General features: G+C 37.3%; 1 non-coding gene across 1 annotated transcript; it reads left to right on the top strand.

The window, feature by feature from the left end:
* The first annotated feature begins 1,876 nt into the window (after positions 1-1,876).
* Positions 1,877-1,950, top strand: Trnai-aau (transfer RNA isoleucine (anticodon AAU)). The gene has a single exon. It is a non-coding gene; the product is annotated as a tRNA-Ile (tRNA).
* Positions 1,951-8,279: the final 6,329 nt, after the last annotated feature.

Below are 8,279 nucleotides of genomic sequence, written 5' to 3'. Positions count from 1 at the left end.
TAGCTAAGATATGTTTTATACGTGGAGAAATCAATCAATCAATTGTGTAAAAACCTTCAATTGTTGTGTAAAATCCGCAATATCTCAACCATTTTTAAACCAATTTTTAAAATGTTTGTGTAATTGAACTCCTAATAAGCTCCTGACCTGGACCCTGCCTGGACCCTATTAACATGCAACTTAGTGACATAATTTTTAGGCAGATGAAGGGGCTAGTTTAAACTTTAAACGTTCTTTAAACTTTATTTCACAAAAAAAAATCAAAAAAGTACAAATGGCCGACTTCATGCCTAAAGGCATTCTCTATCAGTCAACCATAGCGCTAAACAGATACGAAAAATGGTGCAAGAAGAAAATTAAGAGGAGAGAATTTAATTTGGAACTACTACTACTATTTTGCAAACAACTGAAAAACATAATAAACTACGTACCTATACAATACACACAAAAAATATTATAACTTGTAATATGTCGCCAGCATCCTAGGCAGGCGTGTCTCACTCCGCAATTTCGTCGCTTTGCTCAAGGTAGGTAAAAGTACATCCGTTCGGACCCAATTTTGGGGAAAGCCATAAGCCGCGCGTGGCGCTGTCGCCACCTAGCGACCATATATATCTGTGCTGATCGTAACAGACGCGTTTTTGTTAGAGAGTGACTCTTCTGTACTTGGTACTATTATTTATTCTGTGTCCTAGCTACAATACCTCAAGGGCCTATTTTAGATTTAAGCTAGTTTTTAATTTCTTTTAGTAATACCACTGTATATATCTTGTTTGTAAATAAATTATTTTAACTCGTATAATTAATACTTCCCACATATACCTATTTCAGAACCCTTCAAACGGCCTAAAAATACAAAATATTTAATGATCATTGTCTGGCCGTCGTTACGCTATTAAAAACAATGGTGAGTAGGTAATAATAAGTTAATTAAGATGAAATATTCGGATGAAACAACATTGGAGTTGTCGTCATGTAAAATTATTCCACTACTTACATAATGATTTTGGAAGATGTTAAATTATTAAACGGTTCAATTTTGTAAACTATTTGGTGGATGGCTAGTTTGTGTTGTTTGTTGTGTTATTTGACAAGAGAAAAATAAAATCATTATAAAAGTAAATAAGATTAAAATCGAAGACAATTATTAGAGTTAGACCAAGAAAAGTCTACACGATTTTGATAGCATGCGCAGTGCAAGTGTTATTTTAAACATCAAACTTCTAAGAAATGATGACGTATTTAACACTTGCACTGCGTATGCTATCAAAATCGTTGCAGACTTTTCTTGATCTAACTCTGACACTATTAGATACTTTCTAGTCTTCTGACCTAACTCTCAGTGATCACAATAATTTTACCGCGGCATCGGCAGTAATAAGTGGCGAACGTCACTCATTTCTATCATGGACATTAACAGTAATAGCGACTGCGTCAAGGCCGCAACAGTAATGTCTCAACAGTAATGCAGTTGTAGTTGCCATCAGAATGTCACCTTTACTGCTGCAGCTGCAGCATTGACGCGGCCGATGTCGATGTCATGTTCTCATGTCCCGATTACTTATATCATTCAATTTTTATCACTTTATTTACTTTTCCTCTCAGGTTGTACATTCATTCAATAAAGCTAATATCAGGATATCAGGGTGGGCCCGTTTCTCAAAAGCTTGTAACTTGTAATACAAGCAGATGTGACTTTTTGACAGCTTTTGTTAGAAAGGAACTTCCACTTGTATAACAAGTCACAAGCTTTTGAGAAACGGGCCCAAGGTAAACTTTTCGGCTTGAGCTGATAAAGTTCACCAGTTATTAGTTCGGCTTTACAGAGCTTTTAGAGATACATCAAGTAATCCACAATTTCGACAAGGCTCGCATCGGCCCATTAGCTCAGTTGGTTAGAGCGTCGTGCTAATAACGCGAAGGTCGCGGGTTCGATCCCCTCATGGGCCACAACAATTCTTTTTGCTTTTTTTGACACTGCTTTCTTTAAAACATCATAGTAAAAAAAAAAGAGTTTTGATTTTAGTATACGAGTTCCATAACATAAATGTAAATTGAAATAGTAATACAAAGAAATCTCTCTCTGTTTTATTTCTATATATACTTAACAATTTTAGCAACAAATTAGATTATATGATTTAAGCATGTACCTAACGATTGTATGGCGGCGGCTATGTTCCTGTGGCTCTCAACCGAAGGTCGAAATAAATTCCAAGATTTTCTAATAACACCTATAGGTAATATGTATATCCGGATTCAAACAGGGAAAACGGGTCACTATCTCTAAACATGCGTTGGGAAAGTCTCCGATTATTGCAATGCAAGTATTATTGCAATATAAACATTATATTTCTGCCATCTGCCGCCCTATAATAAAAAGGTCATATATACTTAAGAACAGGCACTACGCTTCATCTTTTACTCCTAAACTAACGTGTTAGAGCGTTTTCACATTGTCCGTTCGGATATCGGATAGAAGTGAAATTCACATGTGTTTTTTCTGTGTTTATCTATTCATATTAACTCACATTTATAGACGGGTCTATCGCGAATTTATTTTATTACCTTTATTTACCAACGTTTCGACACAGTTTTCACTGGTCGTGGTCGCGGCTAACTGATTACTGATGTCCCAGCAAAATGTCAAAACAGAGATTTGTGCACCTACCCGACGAAAAGTGTATGAAAAAGTTTGGGGTAGACTTTACATTTTCAAACCACCTACTACACATAATGTTAATTATTGTCAATAGTCCGACACGCAACATTCACAATATGATTATGTGAGTTAATATGTGTTGAAAACGCCAGTTTTAAATTTTATCTATTCATTTAAGCAATCTGCGTGGTAAAAAAAATGTAAACGCAAAAAAGATGAACTTGCCAACTGTCATTTTCATAGGGGCCACCAGGCATCCAATATCGGATTGGCATTATTTTCCAATAGTCGGACATAACGTTAGCTGTCGGACCGATAATTGTTGTTTGTGTACGTAATGTAACACGCATGTGTTGGCATAGCGTTGCACACACAACACATATGTTGGCGTTGCAGATATACCCCGCGGCCCGACATTGTGGATGTAATACATACATCCGATGTTTTATCCTACATCCGATATCGCCCGGGATCGGACAATGCTCTTAGAAATACATTTGGTTGGGTTAAGTGTTATGTAAGTTTGTAGCTTTCTAGTAGAACCCGAAGGCTTATCCTATTGTCTATTGTTCATTAAAACCGCACGTGCTACTTACCTGCAAAAAAGGGTCCTAATGATTCTATTTGGCACCTGAGCGCGGGCTAGTCCAACGCTCAAAAAACCAGTGTAGGTGCGCTATCCGATAACGCGCCTTTGTTATGCATCTCGATGACACATTTTAGACTGGTTCTGTAGCGTTCGACTCGCCGGCACTCAGTAACCGAAGTACCGATTTTTTATGCAGGTGGTTGTGGCACGTGGCACGAGCGGTTTTTCTTAACAATAGACAATAGGATTAGCCTTCGGGGTCTATTAGAAAGCTACAAACTATAACATGAGTTTTAAGGGCGTTTAGGCCATTTTGATTCCAAGGCTTTAATCATCGTAATGATAATTAAGTTATCGACTGTGTTGTGGGGGGTTAGTTCAGGTGGGGGTCAGAAGATAAAGACCGGTTCGAGCCGGTTCTTATCTGACGGGACCCTCAGGGGGTCATTTGGAAGTGCCGCATCGCATGCAATGCTTAGAAGTCTTAAGTTAGATCCTGCCGTCCCTTGTTACAACATTACTATTGTTATTGGTATACATGCAAACATTACTTTAAGAGTAAGTATAGGTGCTTAAAAACTACCTTTGTTCCTTCGTTGTGGAAAAAACCGCAGTATCCATAAACTGCTAAAACTATGAGACGTTGAATAACGTCACGCTGACGTCATGAGGGTGTATCGGGGGCAACACCCTTTGCAGGGTGGCGTAAACAGCACACTCATCTTACTACTTTTGGGCTCAATTACTTACGAGTTAAAATTTTCTTTCATTTGGGTCGAAAACGTTCGGGAAAACTGGCAGCCTCTTTTCTGTGGACTTTATAAATGTTAGCGGTTTAGATACATTTTTGTAAGACCATCATAATATTTGTTTTAAGAAGTAGGTTTTAACAAGGATAAGGTAAGAATATTAGGGTTTAAAGTACTTACTTAAAAAGAATCATATGCAACGAGTGGCTATAATTACCTATTCACACGATCGTACAACGTTTTACAGTACATTATGGCCCTTTAAATTTTCGGCGTAGTTACGTAATGTGCTTATTACAGCACAGCGTGTCCAGACGTACTGTAAAACCGGCGTTTTCAACATGTGCGATTTACACACACAGTTGAGTCGCTCGGGGTACAATACCCTTGGGGTTATTTTTGATCTCTAATTAGACTTCTACTCGTATAGTTATTCTAGTGCGTTGGTGGATTCTATTAGAATCGATACAGGTGCTCATTAGGCACTTGAAACGCCAGCTATCAGCAAGGTCCCGGGTGTGGTCTGATAAGGACCGCTCCCACCGTCCTTTAGTTAGTTAAAAAACAACGTCACGTGTTGGCCTTCGCGGGGCCTTTGGTGACGGTCATGTGATAACTTATGTTTTTATGACACACAAGAAAAAATGCTGTCGGCATGTTTTTTTTAATTACTTACAGTTTTTAGGGTTCCGTAGCCAAATGGCAAAAAACGGAACCCTTATAGATTCGTCATGTCTGTCTGTCTGTCTGTCTGTCCGTCTGTCTGTCCGTCTGTCTGTCCGTCCGTATGTCACAGCCACTTTTCTCCGAAACTATAAGACCTATACTGTTGAAACTTGGTAAGTAGATGTATTCTGTGAACCGCATTAAGATTTTCACACAAAAATAGAAAAAAAACAATAAATTTTTGGGGTTCCCCATACTTAGAACTGAAACTCAAAAATTTTTTTTTCATCAAACTCATACGTGTGGGGTATCTATGGATAGGTCTTCAAAAATGATATTGATGTTTCTAATATCATTTTTTTCTAAACTGAATAGTTTGCGCGAGAGACAGTTCCAAAGTGGTAAAATGTGTGTGTCCCCCCCTGTAACTTCTAAAATAAGAGAATGATAAAACTAAAAAAAATATATGATGTACATTACCATGTAAACTTCCACCGAAAATTGGTTTGAACGAGATCTAGTAAGTAGTTTTTTTTTATACGTGATAAATCGCCTAAATACGGAACCCTTCATGGGCGAGTCCGACTCGCACTTGGCCGCTTTTCAGTATTACGGTAGGTAAGTACCCCTAGTGTAAATTTCATTCGATAGCGTGACGTGACGTAGGTACGTGTTTGCGTTAAGTGTCATTTTGTAGGGTATTTTGAGTTTTCAGAACGTCTCGCTTGGCGCGCTGTTCAAAATCCCATACAAAAATATGTAGGGGTCCTGGATATGAAGTGGTTAAACGGACTTTGTGTTCAAAATATCTGCACATTATGGGTCCGGATTTCGAATCAACACAATGCAAAAATGTAGGTAGCCAGTACGATAAAATCAATAAGACAACCAAAATTCACAATTACCACCACTACTTCTGAGCCATAGTCAACGTTACCGTACTAACAACAAAACAAGGTTGGTTTTTGTTGAATTATTTTTTTTTGGTTGTCATCTGACGAAATACCGATAACTTTGAAGTAATAATTTATGTATGCAATTACAAAAGAAATTAATTCATATTTCATATTCACATGAGTATGACAAAGCACAATTCGCACGGTTTTCCATCACGCTCGCTGCGCGTGCGACGATTTTGACGATACGTCACTGATACCATCACAACTGATAGCGATAGCTTATCATGTACAACACAATTACTTGTATCATATGATAAGTCTTCAGCAATTCTTGCATGTTTTGCTGATTGATTTGGCAACTGTAATCGAGATATTACTAGTTATATTTCTGAAACATAACACATATATTCTTACATTCCTATACTGTATCATTGCACACTGCACACTGATAGTTTCGACGCAATAATTAGAAAACGGTGTGCGTCATTAGTCGACCGTCTTCGCCACAGCCCAAACAGTATTCTAAACGTGCTGGCGCAGCGCTGGGACTCGCCTTTGTTCGCGCGCTGGGTGCGGCTGCACGCGCCGCCGCTCGCCGCACCACGCCGCTTTTAAGTATAGTTAATATTTTGTGTTTGTTTGTATTTGTATCTACTTTTTGTCACTAACTTAGATTTATAAGTTTTGTTTAGCCTTAAGTACTAACAATAATATGGATTTTTTTATTCGAAATAAAAATATTGAATTGAATTGAATTGAAATTGCAAATAAATAATTTCTGATTTACTCTTATACCGATATAAGTTGGCGTAATATAATTTTCACCAACTTGGCATACAAGTTGTTCTAGAGATCGGTGCAAATTATATTTCGTCAATCATAAGTAGCAAAAGGTTCTATAACTAAAGCATTTTATCACCAAAAAGTGATATAGTAGGCATATAATGGTAATCATTGTGACTGCTTGTACTATAAGGGCCTATTTGGGGTTCTGTAAACGTTTACAACACCATTATAGTGCTAATCATGAACACTAATTAGCACGCTCCAAAACGTTCTCAGACCAGCTATCATGGTCGCATTTTTATCACTTGTCATGCTATGCGTCACTTTCGCACTTACATATTTGTTAGAATGTGACAGCCATGGTGACAAATGATAAAGAGCCGGCCATCTTAGCGCTACAGGACTTTTATAATACCTACCAAATTTTGTTACTTGTTGGGATACTTTCTAAGCGTTGTGACCTGTGCCCTGTTTATCAAAAGCTTGTAACTTGTAATACAAGTGGAAGTCCCTTTCTAACAAAAGCTGTCAAAAAGGGACTTCCACTAGTATTACAAGTTACAAGGTTTTGATAAACAGGGCACTGATTGTGAGGTCGGTTCGTAGGCGTCGCCGTCGTAGCCCAGCTACGACTCTACGCGAGAGCTCTACAAGAAAGGGTGAATCCGCTTTTAGGTTCCATACTAAAACATAGAGTTAGACAAAGATAAGTCTGCAACGATTTTGGTAGCACACTTGCACTGCGTATGCTATCAAAATCGTTGCAAACATTTCTTTGTCTATCTCTATTACCTCGGTCAGGCGTGGCTCACTCCGCGATTTCGTCGCTTTGCTACAGGTAGCTAAAAGTACATCCGTTCCACCCCAATTTTGGGGAAAGCCATAAGCCCCGCGTGGCGCTGTCGCCGCCTAGCGGCCATATCTGTGCTGATCGTAACAGACGCGTTTCGTTAAGAGTGAGTCTTCTGTACCTTAGTACTATTATTTATTTTGTGCCTCGGTAGGTGCGGATAGTGCGGTCACTATAATATATTACAATAATAATCTATCTTCTCTACCTAACTACGGGCTACTATTACTAATACAGTTTTTAATTATAATTTAAATACTATTAAATTATTAATCAACATGCTTAATTGGTACCGACACATGATTATTAAAACTTTTTTTTACATATCTTAATTGGCTGTGTAAAACATACTCTTTTATTTTGTTTCACTGGCTTAATGAGATAGAGTTTTGATAATGTTCACCCGTGTGATCAACCTATTCTTTTGTAGATACCTAAATATATTTGTGTACTTAAATATAATACTTTTTGTTCGTAGATTGATGTAAAGCGTAAACTTATTTCTAAAGATTTTTATACCAGACAAGACTACATGAATGCTAAAACAACGTGGATTAATTGGGTTTCGAAATGATTAACTTTATTAGGCACCTTTGCACCCGGTACAACTCGCGGAGGTCTTTTAGATTAAAATATTTTAATATTTAGATATATTTAAGTTATTTTTGTATGATTTTTTATATACCATTAACCTTTTGTATAATACAATAAAGATTAATTATTATTAGGTACCTATATTTGATTAATGATGAGGAAATGGATATTCCAACGTATGTATTTCTTTTCTTGTGACTTTTGACATTTAGATTTAATTCGAGAAATCTTTTTGGGAAATCCTTAGTATTAAATTGGATCTGGATAATAATTCAATACTATTATAAATAATAAATAAATAAATATTATAGGACATCCTTACACAGATTGAATAAGTCCCACAGTAAGCTCAAGAAGGCTTGTGGTGTGGGTACTCAGACAACGATATATATAATAATTAATATACATATACATAAATACACAGAAAACACCCAAGACTCAGGAACAAATATCTGTGCTCATCACACAAATAAATGCCCTTACCGGG

The sequence above is a fragment of the Cydia amplana genome, chromosome 5 (assembly GCF_948474715.1).
Source record: "Cydia amplana chromosome 5, ilCydAmpl1.1, whole genome shotgun sequence".
Taxonomy (NCBI): Eukaryota; Metazoa; Arthropoda; class Insecta; order Lepidoptera; family Tortricidae; genus Cydia; species Cydia amplana.
This window is presented reverse-complemented; position numbering and strand designations above follow the sequence as displayed.